The sequence below is a fragment of the Protopterus annectens genome, chromosome 16.part0 (genome assembly GCF_019279795.1).
Source record: "Protopterus annectens isolate FY-2018-M chromosome 16.part0, PAN1.0, whole genome shotgun sequence".
NCBI lineage: Eukaryota > Metazoa > Chordata > Ceratodontiformes > Protopteridae > Protopterus > Protopterus annectens.
In genome coordinates, this window is record NC_056750.1 from 369,723,891 (window position 1) to 369,738,141 (window position 14,251).

Genomic DNA, 14,251 nt, shown 5'->3' on the forward strand with positions numbered 1-14,251 from the left:
AGTTGCAGCCTTTTTACTGTTCCAGCCTGTCAAAACGCTAGCAGTCTTTAGCAGTTTTGAATTGTGATGAGTCATTGACTCTTGTCAAAGACTTTAGTTGCCTTATTTTCTGCAGCTAAATTGGGTCATACCCTGGATTTGATTGTCTTAATGGATAAGAAGACATTGGACATAGTTGTGGTGGATATACAGTGTTGTTGTCTGACTACTACTTAGGCACTCCAACAGCTTCAGCCTGGATTTCTAGCAGTATAATCCCCTGCTCCTCACCTGAGTTTTATTACCACCTCCAGTTTCGTCACTCTTAACATTTTCTTCTACTTTCTCAGTTCTTCCCTGAAAATGGTTTTGATTCTTTAGATGTTATGGTAGGTCGTTTTTTAGCACTTTAGTTTGACCATGACTTTCATCTGTTATATAGTGAAGGGTGCAGACTGGAGCAGTGATGCTATATGGTGGGTCTAATTAATGAAAACTTGACTATGATGAAGCAGTAGTGTCTATAGAAAATCTACACAGACACCAAGTGAACATATGCATCTACAAAAAGAAAATCTACACATGTATACACCAAGAGAACATCAAATCCTGCCTGTGTAGAGTTAGTAATTCAGGCTTCATCTGACAGCCTTGGATCTCTGATAAAGAAACCATAACCATGGAGTTATAATGCTGACAACATGCTGCTAATATTTAGGCAGTTAATGGGCTAGATCATAGCACATTGGCAGCATCTTAGATACAGCAGAAGAGTTAGCTGGGATTCCCACAACTTGTAGAATAAAAGCAGTCCCTGTACAAAAGGGGCAAAGTGCCCCACAAACCATGTGTTGTACATCTGATGACAGTCTCCGTTAACTGTGCTTATAAGTTCATCTGTAAAACATGGTAGTTTTGTATGCAAAATGCATACAACAAGCATATTTGTGAACGGATTACATCAAAAAGTTATTAGCATTAGATAGAATTTTACGAGAGAAGTTGACTTGCTGTATCACCTCATACATTTTATTCATTTAACTCCTACAAGCAGGATTAACTCGTGCTTTACATTTGTGTTTGCAAACTTCAGGGGGCAAAGTTGTCGTGGCTTCTATCTCAAGTAATATGGCCAGTACTGTTGTGAATAGAAAAGACAGCATGATATCTATAGTTTTGAATAAACCTTGTGTAAGTATGTCCAATATTGGGTTACTAAATTTAAAGCTGTCCCCTCCAACATGTTGGAATGGCTACATATGGATATGGCATTCAGAAAATTGAGCCTACTGTGACTGGTAATCTTCAGAATCAGTCTGGCAGTTTAGAAAATAAATATCAAAAAATTCAACTAGAGAATGCATCAGGTCAAAGGCTGTTCCTAAAGACTTGGATTATTGAAATATTCTAATGGTCTGACTGAACATTCCCCTATTCATTGTCATCTTGCAGCAGTGTTTGTTATTCATGGATTAGACCTTTTGACACTGTTCATTGTACACAGTGAATTAGAGCTTGACTTGCTAGCTTCAGCTGATAAAGCACCATCAGATTTGAAAGCACTTCTGTTATAATAAAGCTTATATTATATCAACGGATTGTCTACAGGCAATTTACTTCATTTGGAAACATAATTATTGTGATTGTTTCACTTTCTGGTGGAAATAATAGAATGTTCAACATATGAAATGCTAATTTTCATAAGACTGATTCAAATTCCTTAAAATGACAGCATAGTTTACTCACTGATTTCACAGGATGTGCAATACCTAGACAAGGGCAGGACTTGTTGCTTTCATCATGTGCTGTTTTTGTACATAGAAGCTACAGGTTATATTCCATACTGTACCTGAGTCTGACGCAGGATACGATTAACTACTTTCTTTACCACTTTCTTGATTGCTTTCTTAATTACTTTAGCTACTTTCTTTACTGTAAAGATAAAAAAAAAAAGTTAGTAATTACCACGAATAATATATACACACAACAGAAGACAGAAATATAATCCTATTGCTTACATTATGAAATGTTCTTTTTTTTACACCTTTTTATAGTTTGACTCTGCTAAAATCAGCACAGGTAATTTTTAAATAGTAAAAGTGTTCTGTTTTAGTATTTCATTGATGACAGAATTTGAACAAATATTTGTAGAAATGTCACTAGTTTTTATTCAAAGAGATGACCACAGCAGAAGTTGCACACTTTATAATTTTAGCTTTCTTTGATAAATGTATAATAGGTTGTTTAAGGATGATCTAGCATTGGTGAAACCTGGTTCAACATGGAAAACAACCAAGCACAGCAATAAGGCTTTTTTTTTCCTGGTGCACAGCAATAGCTGCTCTGCATAAAAGTAACATATTTTCTTCATCTGAACCTAAAACAAGTGTTTGTCACTGCTGAATATTCATTTACTTTGGAGCTGAGCTTCAATAATTAAGTTGAAAGATAGGCAGTGAGTGAAATTAGGACTTTCCTGTTAGTAAACATGATGGGGAAAAGAAAATACATTTTACTGCACTCAGCTAGTCCAAACGTCTTAACAGACTGTATCTGATGTCGGAGATGGAGTCATTTACCATAGTTAAAAAATATATATATGGTTAGGTAGTCGGATACATACGCATTTCAGGAAACTGATAATTAGTAAATAAATAGAGTGCATGTCCTGTAACAAGTTGAATTTTGAAGGAACAGGTGAGTTGGAGACAGTGTTGTCTTTTATAAATTATATGGTTTTGGTTTGTTGCTATTAAGGAGGAGACTTGAGTATGCAAGTCTTGCATGGATACTGTTAATGCCAGTTTTCAAGCTGAGTGGTGTGTTGAAAGAGGCATTCAGTGGAGTACAGCAATGTGGAATTACTGTTGTAATACATCACATACTGCTCTATAGTGTGCCTTTGCATTATCTGAATAACTAATGAAATGGGGAAGGACTAGGACAGGTCTCTAAGCAACACATATTCTGATTAATTTTGGAGGATACATGATATCTTTCCATCTGGCTGCTTGCACACATTCTCTGAGCTAGTATCAGAACCATCTGAGAGAGTATGTGAAGAGATTAGCATACCTGATATGGGACAGTAGGATGCAGTAATAAACTGAAATTGGATAGGTCTTGTAAGATCGCACTAACAGCATTACCCCATCATAATTATTTAGTTTCTGTCATACACATTCGGTAAGGTTTAGAAAATCTATCACGGTGATAAGATAGATGGAATGTATTTTGTGTATTCTGTCAGAAGCTATTAGAGGATGGGTACAGCAAAAACTGACTTTTTGCATCCCTTGAGTATTTGAGACAGGGGGCAGAAAGGCGTTATTAGCCACAAGCTGGTTATGCCAGTGGAATGGCCTGCTTTATGTAAGTGGGCAGTATTAGAAGACTTTACATTTAAAACATTTTACAATTTTAAAAGTGTAATATTTGGTTTATATTGGAAGAAATGGGATATGCAAACAACTTCAGCTCCAGCTTTTAGGAAACGAACTGGGAGATTATCTGCTGTAGAAAATACATGTGATGTCTAGTTAGGAGTTTCCAAAGAAAGAAATGGAAAAGTGGGAGATGGTATACATGCCCTAGGTAGTGAACTTTATCTGCAGTCATAGAGAGGAATGCAGTGATTGGAAGACATTTAACAAATAGTTATTGGATTCATCAACAATGATATAGTCTAACATTTAATAATGGAACAGGGTGTATGGCTTTATCTTGATTAATAAAGAGGTATATTTTGTTTTGGTAGCACGAGTTTCATGTTCAGTCTGTCTTTCATTTGCAATTTAAGTTCAGTGGCAATGAAGGGTAAGGGTCTGGCTTTGGTTTCTTTCTGACGGAAGGCAAACTATTAAAAAGACAAGAGGCAGTTAAGTTCTTAGTTTGATAGGTTCATAGGAGATTACTAGGCTAACAGCTTGAGTCCTTACAAACCTAGCCGTTATGACCCAGATTTTACCTGATGATGGCTTAGGTTTGTGCCTGTGCCTTTGAGTATTTTACAGACTGCCTCTGTCCACAGGGGACATGGACATCACCCCAGGAGTGAATTTATGATTTCCTATCCATTGATCAAAACTGTATTTGAAGAGGGTCGGGGAAGGGCTCTGGTTTACATGAATAAGATATTCCAGAGAAAAAGGAATCTCTGAGACATGTATCTGTCTCTCTAACATGTTTTCTTCATGTCACAGACCAGGTTAGATCTCTAGATTGTGTGAACCTCATGCAGTTTATCTTGCGAATGTGTAACAGTTTCATCAGGGCTGGATTTGTGAGAGCTTTGTAGGTTAAGCACAGATCACCCCTTAATAGTTGGTAGGAGACAGAGTAAAGTGATAGGGATTTCAGTCTATCCACATAGGACATGTTGTTTTCACCCTGAATTTTTTTGTAAGGAACCTCTGAAGCTGCTCCAGCTGCTGCAAGTATCTGGTCAAGTACATGTCAAAGGGTGCATTGTACTCAGTTACTGGTCTGATTAGGGCAGAGTACAGTGGGACTATAACTGCCTTGGATTTGGATGCCATGTCTTTACTTATAATCTGTGCCACATAGAAGGACGTCCTCACCACTGTAGACACGACATTCAACAATTCAGGCTATTGTAGATCTTTCACCTCTGAATCCAATGTTAGGTTGAGCTATTAATGTTGCAATTTACAGGGATATTTGACTTCTCAAAGGCTATGATTATGCATTTTTTTTATGTTTAGTTTTAGGCCGTGGCTCTGGCACCAATCGTTTGACTGAGTCAGTCCCTTCTGAAGGATAGCTCCTCATTGGGGGATTCAATGATTGCCCTCAACTAGCAGTTGGCAGCAGACTTGGTCAAAGACCACCTACATTAACCTTGAGATCAGAGAAATATATTCTGAACAGGAGTGGCAATGGATTTTTCCTGTAGTCAGTTTGACGTGGAGCAGCTCAAGCATGTCATACTGTTTGACCACTCATGAGGTGTGCTTATCCTTCATGTAGATGGGTACTTCTCCACCTTTTCCCTTTCATGTGTAGTGGGTGACTGGAACATGTGAAAGGTGCTATAGTCATGCACTGCCATGGAGCTTCCTTAGTATTCCTGAACACAGTGTTGAGCTCCTGAGTTACTACACCAGAATGGGAAAATTGCTGATTGACAGCTGCAGAAAACAGACATAAGTCTAACAGTTGTGATGTAGAAGGCAGATGAGGATTATCAATGTTGGATACTCTCGCTTATAGGCAACACACCAACCCTACTGATGATTTGCTCTGATCAGTAAAGAGTGGTGGGTAGCTACATAGGTGTAATGTGTTTTGAGTGAGACCAGTTAGCATTACGGTCACCCATGAGTAACATGTCATTACTTATTAATAGACAGCAAGTAAAACAAAAGTTGTTGGCTATGCCTTTTTTAGGAATCTGGATGTATATACACACAATTGAATGCAATACTTTTGTACATTGCTAATTTGACAGAGACAAGAATATTGTTTCTCTTGGTAGTGATATTGAGCTCTGTTGGATGTCAGGTAATTTTAATTAATGTTATTGTTTCCAAGGTAAGTAAACTGGTTTGTCTTAGAACCTTGTCAGCTTTTTTTAGCCACCATCTTCACTGAAGTCTAAATGTAGTATGCATCTGTATTTATACTCATAGCTCTCTTTCTCTGTCTACCTCTCTCTGTATATATTTGGGGTCTATATTATATTGGCGAACGCACTGAATTGCAAATGCTATATAATCAACCCACAATCCCTGAAAATCCAAAATGTCGAACACATGGATCAGCGAATTTTTTTTTTTTTTCCCCAGTGAAAAAAAATCACTGATCCGTTAAAAAAAAAAATCCAAACACAAAATTAAGTGGGGGGCTTCACCCCCCCATACCCCAGTGTAGGGGACTGTGCCCCCACACCCCCCTACTTAAATATAAAAACTCTGAGATTGAACCACAGTGGAGGAAATGGCAAAGTCCCGAAAATGGCCCAGTGTTTTTTCCCCCGTGGAAAAAAATTGCTGTTCCGTGCTTTCGGAATTTTGCCATTTCACATAATGACATTTGACGAAACTGCATTCACAATTTAATGCATTTGCTAAAATAATAGGAACCCTATATTTGTATTAATAAGGACTTGGGGTGATTGTACCATAAGAAGTCAGTAAGTTGGAACACATGCAAGCCCTTGAGGGGTAATCTGCATATCTCACTCAATGACTTCAGCAATGGAGATTTGCTAGTTTTCATATATTATAATCTGTTTTCTAGGAAGACACAAACAATAATCTGTTTTCCAGGGTCTTGCTAGTTTTGCCCTTCATACATTTGCTGTGGGGACATTTCTTTTTATTGGTTTGACCTTAACTTGTGGCCTATAATCCACAAGACTGGTGGGTAGCTAAAAATAGTGAGATTCATCATGCTTTACTTATGAGCCCCCAAAAAGGGTGAAACATGCTATGTCTACTGATAGTGGACTCTGTCTTTACAAGCCCAAATGCATTTATAAATACTAGTTAGTTGGAACAGGTATATGCTATTGATAATTTACATATCTCTCAGGATGGTTTCATCAAAGGAGGTTAGTAATTGTGAAATTTTATTTATTTATTTACTGAGATTTGCTTTCCAGGAAAGTCCAACTGGGTGGAAGCCATAGGTAGGTACTAGACTATTGGCCCTAGGGCCTATATAAGCCTAGCCAAATGGTACCCTGGCTTTTGCCACCCAAGAAAATTATTTTCCTGTGCCCCTGTCAAGCAGAGCCACAGAAGTGATCCCTGGGGTGAATTTCCTGTCTCCCATCCAATCATCAATATTTTTCTTGAGTGCTAATGAGGAGCTTTGTTTGATATAGATAGATAGTTTGTTCCAGAGTATGGGAAGTCTCTGAGACAGGAATCTATCCCTCCAGCATGTTCTGTTCATTATGGTGAAAAGGTTTAGGTTCCTAGAGCGTGTAGCTCAGAGGGATTGGGATTTCTTTACGTGGAGCATGTCCAACAGCTCTGGGTTTGACATAGCTTTGTATGTTAGGCAGAGATCGCCTCTGAGTAGGCGATATGCGACAGAGTAAAGCTGGAGTTTTTTGAGACTGTCTGCATAGGGCATCTGTTTGAGGCTGGTAATCCTCTTTGTGAGGTATTTCTGTGGCCTTTCCAGTTGTTGTAGATGTCTTGTGAGGTACATATCAAAAGGGGCTTTGTACTCTATAATAGGTCTAATGAGTGATGAGTAGAGGGGAACAATGACCTCTTTTTTTCCTAGATGAGAAACCTTTTGTGATGAGATGTGCCACGTTGAAGGATTTCCTGACTACTGTGGCAATGTTACCATCAAAGGAGAGACTACTGTCAACCTGTGTCCCAAGGTCTCTTATCACACTTTCGGTGTTAAGTAGACTACTGCCTATGTGGTAGTTCATGGGTATAGAGTTTTTACCAAAAGGGATGACAATGTACTTTTTGGCATTGAGCTTGAGGCCATGGCTTTGACACCAGGCATGTGTCTCAGTGAGGCCCTTTTGTAGGATGCCCACATTGTTATGGTATATTTATAGAGAATATCAGGGAAGAAAATTTGATAGGAGTTTGTGATCACTGGTTTGCAATGACCGACTGGGAACTTAGTTGTGTACATTTTTTTTTTAGTGGTGGACACAGATGGATGCTGGATAATTTTATAGGTGTTAAGAAGCTGTGTATATGTTAGTTGATGAGGCAGTTTTAACCAATTTATTCTTTTTAGAGCTATATAGTGGTGGGTTCTGAAATGGGTATGTGCTGCAAATTTAGCAACTTTGTTATAGCATCACTCAAGTTTTATAATACATCATATAATATGACATTATAGAGTAACTCAAGTTTTATAATACATCATATAATATGACATTATGGAGTAACCAGTCACCAAATATGCTCCCTGGAGAGTGAAAAGAAAATAGAATGTGTACAGACTTGGGCACAGTCAGCAAACCCAACATAGTCGGCAAATGGTATGTGCAGAATCACCCTGCAAGGGTATAACTAATCATTTCCAGATCAGGAAGCCATATATGGGCTTCAGCGCAGTTCATTGAGGACATTTGTGTACTGTATTTTTCTCCATTCCATTCCAGCCACATAGGGCACATAGTTTAGAAGTTGGGTCAGCAGTACTGGTACCCTTAGTGCTTTTCCATACAGCCTTACCTGCTTACAGTACTGTGCACTACCTGTTAGGACTGCTCTGCGGCCTTAATGAGACTGCTGTTATATCTGCTCTCCAACTGTTTGTCATATAACAGACCCCTTTTCATCAGACCCCTCTATGTGAGTAGGTGCCAACACTGGTCACTCATTGCATGAGCAAATAACAGCTAGTCACTCCAGTTTATGCAAATGGCTCCTATGTCTGTCACACACAATAACTGAACTCGATGTCCTGGGCTGCTGTAATTTTTTAGCTTATCTGGTCCATGGTGCAGATTCAGTACAAGAGAATTTTTCGGGGGGATTTTTCTTAATAAACCATTGCTTTGTCATTGATTCTGCCTTGTACAAACAGAAGATGGCATAGTCCATCCATGTATTCATCCTCAACCCCTTTTTCCATTTTGCACATAGTGTCACAGTGTGACTTCAACAGTGACAATCATCCTGAGCCAAAGTTTACAGCACTAGAGGCTGAAAAAAACACTGTCATTAAGAATCTCTTGTATAGAGGGTATGAGTTTTGGGAGGTAGATTGAAGACCTGATTTATTGGTAAGACTATCCATCATATTCCACATGAGATGTGACTGACCATTCCTTATGATTACATGCTCTGGTTTTGGGGCACATGATCTCCTCAAATCCTTCCCATAGATATTTTAGAATTCTGTGTCTGGTTGCTTTATCCTTATATAATTTTTGAGAGTCTTACACCTTTTGTGGATGAACTGGAAAGTACAGTTGCATAAGGTGAAATTACCATAACAGCAGATATTTTAATGATCACTGTTTCAGTAGCCTTAGCTATATGGATTATATCTTGCCAAGATATAACAGCCTGCCAGCTTCCAAAGCACCTTCCATGCATGCAAACTGTCAGGCAGCTTGAGCTCAGCTGATTAAAAGACAAGTCTGGATGTGAAGCTCTTCAGAGCTTTCATTCCAGCAGAGAGAAGAAGGCTAAGCCCTGAAAAGACAACGCCAGAAAGAATTAAAAAAATATATATCCACACCCTGGCATCAAAAGCGTATCAGAAAACAAGCAAATGAAGGGACGGAGTGGCCACTGCAGTAGTGATCATTCAAACATCTAATGTTATGGTAAGTTCAACATACACAACTGTACTATGCTTTTCATACTGATCACTGCTGCAGTTACCTTAGCTAAATGGGTAGATTACCATAGCTAACTATATTTGGGAGGTGGAAAGAGAAGGGTCCAGGAGCCCCTGATCTAGTCTAAAACTGTTTTCAGTGTTAAGATCCTCAAGTAAGCCAGATTAGCTGGTTCAAACGGAGCAAGTGTTACCTTGTCTAACTTAAAACTAAGATTCCAAGGAGGGGCCACTGTTTTTAGGAGACCTCTTAAGTAAAACCCTTTCCAAGAATATTTTGACAATGACACTGCCTTGAAAGATAAGGATCCATGTGCGGACATGCTGAAATGGCCACTAAAAGAATAGAGGAATAAGAGAGGCTGTGGGATAGTAACTCACAAATATTGTAAAATCAGAGAACAACTAGCCTTGAATAGGTGCTGGTTATGTTATTGGCACCAACTAGAAAACCTTTTGCATTTGCTAATATATTATGTTCTTTTTTGCAGGTTTTCTTGTCTCAATTAGTACCTGCTACAGATCCTCAGAAAACAGGTGAATAAAAGGTATTAAGACCCTATTATCCCGGCAGTCAATTGAAGATGATTGATATCAGGGTGTATCAAACACCCATGATCTTGTTTGAGTAGATCCAGTCTATGAGGAAGCTTGTGGTAGATACCCCTGTCCATTTCCAAAAGAAGGGAGAACCACAGTTGTCTGGGCCAGAAGGGGGTCACCACAGTGATCTTGGTGGGTTCTTTCTGAATCTTCAGAAGTACCCTGAATATTAGTGGAAAAGGTGGAAAGTCATACAGGAACATTCTTCTCCAATGAAAAGAAAAGGCATCTGTCTTCCAGGCCTTCTTGCATGGAGTCCTGGAACAGAATTTTGCCAGTTGATTGTTTGGACAGAAGGCAAAATGGTCTGCTTGAGGAATTCCCCACAGATGGATCAAATCGTACAAGACCCCCCTGATCTAGTTTCCATTTGTGAGGGGTCTACCCTGGTCTTTCTCAGCTTGTCTGCCACACAGTTTTGCTCTGATGCAATACAGGATGCCTTTAGTGTGAAATTGTACCTTGAAGCTTTATCCCATGCTAACATGGCTGTCTGCAAAGGGAGTATGGTTCAGAGAGCTGACTGCCTTGATCAGGGCAAGAATCTCCTTAATATTTATGTGCTTACATCTGTTCTTGGTTCCCCACACCCTCCCTGCACTTTTATCCTTCCTGAAACTGCTCCCCAAGCAAAGTCCAAAGTATCTGTAGTGACAGACTGCTTTGGAGCAGGGAGGGGGAAGGGAGACCTGGATTGAAGGATATCTTTTTTTCTCCACCAAAGGATTTCTCTTCTGACAACTCTAGCACTGGGACTTGAAAAGATAAGGGGTGTTGATGCTAGGACCAAAGAGATTTCAGATACCACTGTATCTTTCTCATGTATTGTCTTGCAAGGTGTATCATGAGAATCCTAGTTGCCATGAGACCCAAAATCCTAGGGTATTCCCTCACTGTGACCAATGTCTGAGTGGAAAACCTTAGAAACAGATCTAAATAAAGATATATTTTTCCTGTGGAAGAAAAGATCTTTTAACTTTAGTGTCTAGCTGACATCCCAGGAGCACAATCCTATGTGAAGGAGTCAAGAACATTTTGAATGTTCTCTTGGAATCCAAGTTTGTGCAAGAGATCTCTCACCTAAGATAGAGTTTACTGACACCTTGAAAAAGACTCTGTAAAGATAAGAAAGTCATCAAGTCATCTTAAAATGGAAAATGAGGATACCCTGTAGCCTACAGTGAGTTATAATCAGATTTAGAGACTTTGTGAACACTCTTGGTACAGTAGATAGACCAAAGGGTAAGGCAGACAATTGATAATGTGAGCCAGACACACACATGCTGAAGAAAAGTCTGAAGTCTGGATGAATAGGGATGTGGTGATGAGGATCTTTTAAGTCTAGTGTTACCAGGATACTTGAAAGAGGAAGAAGAGGCAGCAGATTACAAAGTGACAACATTTTGAATTTAGAAAAAAGACCTTGGGTGTCGTCCACAGCTTCAGGCTTCAGACTGTTAAAACACAATTTATTAATCGCTTAAAAAGTGAAGCTGACAGGATGTAAATTTCACTAGAATATGGTGAACTGAAAAAAGTTAAGTATCTAAGCAGTTGTCATCCACAGCTTCAAACTTCAGGCTGTTAAAATTCAATTTATTGAAAACTTAAAAAGTGAAGCTGACAAAATGCTAGCTTCACTGAGATGCTGAAATAATTAGCCTAGTAATTAACATCCACAACTTCAGGCTTCAGGTTGTTAAAGCACAGTTAATAGATGCTTTGTAAGCAAAGCTGACAAAAACATATACTTTACTGGAGTGTAAAAAGCTGATGAAATTGTCCAAATGATGAGTGCTTTCAGCAGATGCCTTCTTCAGATCATTTTGAATTTGGGCACCATCACAAACAGGTTTAGGAAAGAAAGATCCAGAAATGGTTTCACAGTCATTTTCTTTCTTTCTTTGACACTAGGAACATCTTTGGATAAAACCATTTCCCACCTGGGAAGGAGGAACTGGTTTTATCACTCCTTGGGATAGCATATGTAAGGGCATTGCCTCTAGAAAAAAAAGAACTTATAACCTCCATGCACTCTTCCCTCATCAGGCCAATTTTGGCCTGTACCTTTCCAAGCCCCTGCAGCAATTATAGAGACCACAAAGGTTCCTCACAAAGAAAATTCAATGTCTTCACCAGCTGTCCTATGTGGATCATCTGAAATCAGTCACTTTATTCTGCTTCATACAGACTACTCAGAGGCAATCTCTGGCCCTGCTTTATTGGAAACACTGCATATCTGTAAGTCAAATAGTACACAGGGTTACTCGGTCTAATGGTCTTAACCTGTTATGTGACATTAATAGAACCTGCTGGAGGGACAGATTTGTCTCCCAGAGGCTACCACACCTTTGCAACAGACTCCTACTTCATGTCAAACAGAGCACCTCATTGGTCCTCTTCAAATCCAATCTGGATGATTAGATGGGTAACAGTAAATTCACCCCGAGGGTTTCACCTCTGTCCCTCTTGGACAGGGGCAATAGTTGCTGATCATGGAAATAAGGGTAGAACTTGGATAGGCTTATAAGGGCCCTAGCACCATTAGCCTAGTAACTTCCTATGATTATATGTGATGAAGAACAGATGGAAATAAAAGACTTTGATCTGCAGGATGAGTAGTTTCTCTCTAGAAAGTATGAATTTCTTCTCACTGCCATCTGTAACCTTAGAAATGATTTTCATGACTCAATTGTCTGAGACAATCTGTTGCCAAAGAAAGAAAAAAGATTCAGACTTTCTGGAAGAGAAAGGGACCAAGGTAGGAAAGGGGGGGTGGTGGTCACAAGGTTTCTTGAGTAGCCATTAAGACTTCTTTTTGGAACCCAATTGCCATTTGTTCTTGAATGTCTGTTCACCTGAATTCTGTTGGGTTTTTCTTTCTTTCTTTCTTGACAAAATTAGATGAAGAGAAAGAAAATCCCTCGGACAATTTGGAAAAGGAGGTCTGAAAAATCTTAGAGATTCCCTGGATCATCTTGCCCGTACATCACTCTTTTTGATCACATCTGCAGCACAGGGGTAAAATGCTAAATTTTTACCTAAGGGAGAATTCAAAATCTCATTTTTTCACATCATCTGGCAGGTTCTGAGAATGGAGCCGAACAAAGCTCTTTAAAACAGCACCAATGGCCATAGCCATGGAAGAAGTATCAATAGAGTCATACAATGCAAACAATGAGTAGTGACCTGTGTGTAGAAGAAACAAAGTTGTTTAAAGCAGGACTTTCTTCACAAGAATAAACTGTAGATAAAACATTCCTCATACTTTTGCAATTTGTCATAAAAACAAACTTAAAATATGAGCCTGACAATTTTTTCATCCTTATTAGAAAGAGTAGGATTGCAATCAGATGAAGTCTTTTACAAGCGGACGAAAATGCTTTTATTTGGTTGCATTAATTTTTTAAATACTTGCGTATTTATTTGGTGTGTTCTTTGGGTTCAGTAAAGGTGCACGTCAATGGACAACTTGTCTTTTGGCCTACGTATCTGGATTTTGGCTTTCCTAGTTTTTGAGACTGGGCATTTCCTCCATTGTTTTGTGGTGTTACTTATTTATCCCAGCTCACAGAGTGAAGTAAAGATCATTTATTTTATTCTCAGACACTGGCACAGGTGCAGGATTAACCATCAGAACAAAACAGAATAGTAAATTAGTTCTAATAACAGCAGAGTAAAACAATATCCATTTTACTTACCAGCCTTCACAATTCCAAATACTGTAATGAATAAAACAATAATATTATTTATACCTTTGCATATAATAGTATACATTAGTATGCAGTAGTGGATGATTTATTAAAATTAAAATACTTACATCTTTTCTTTCCTAAAGAAAATTAAAGGACAGTGTTATTACAGAACAACAAAGCGCATGAAACATTTGTACTTTATTTCTGAAATTCAAATGTATACTCACTTATAAGATTCTCATTTAGTTCCAAACTACCTTTCTTCTCTGCAATGGAAAAAATGAAAGTATTAAATATGATTTTATGATGGGATGCTAGAGAAGCCCACTACATTACTTTTTTGAATAAAAAAAAATAAAATATGCTTTGTTTTACATCTCCTTATGTTCCCCTCATTTGTTTCTTAAGTAGACCTGATTACAGTATATACTGAGTACACCAACCACCATTTTAAGTTTACTTGATCACAATATATACGCAGCACACCAACCACCATCTTAAGTTTAGCTGATCACAATGTATACTCAATACTCCAACCATCATCAATTTGGGTAACATCCAGTGGTGAGACTTGCAATGCTAAGATTTGGAATGTGAAGTCTGACCAAAAAATCTGGATTTATATAAAGTCTGCGATTGCCATTTCTCAAAATATTCCCTTTTCTCCAAGGTAT

General features: G+C 38.5%; 1 long non-coding RNA gene across 1 annotated transcript in view; it reads right to left on the reverse strand.

The window, feature by feature from the left end:
* The window catches only part of LOC122790449, a 36,143-nt gene extending 22,429 nt beyond the window's left edge, over positions 1 to 13,714 (reverse strand). The window contains exons 1-3 of the long non-coding RNA XR_006363019.1: positions 13,703 to 13,714; positions 13,584 to 13,604; positions 1,829 to 1,911 (exon numbers count right to left, since the gene is read on the reverse strand). This is a non-coding gene — a long non-coding RNA (uncharacterized LOC122790449). The remainder of the gene's footprint in view (positions 1 to 1,828; positions 1,912 to 13,583; positions 13,605 to 13,702) is intronic.
* Positions 13,715 to 14,251: the final 537 nt, after the last annotated feature.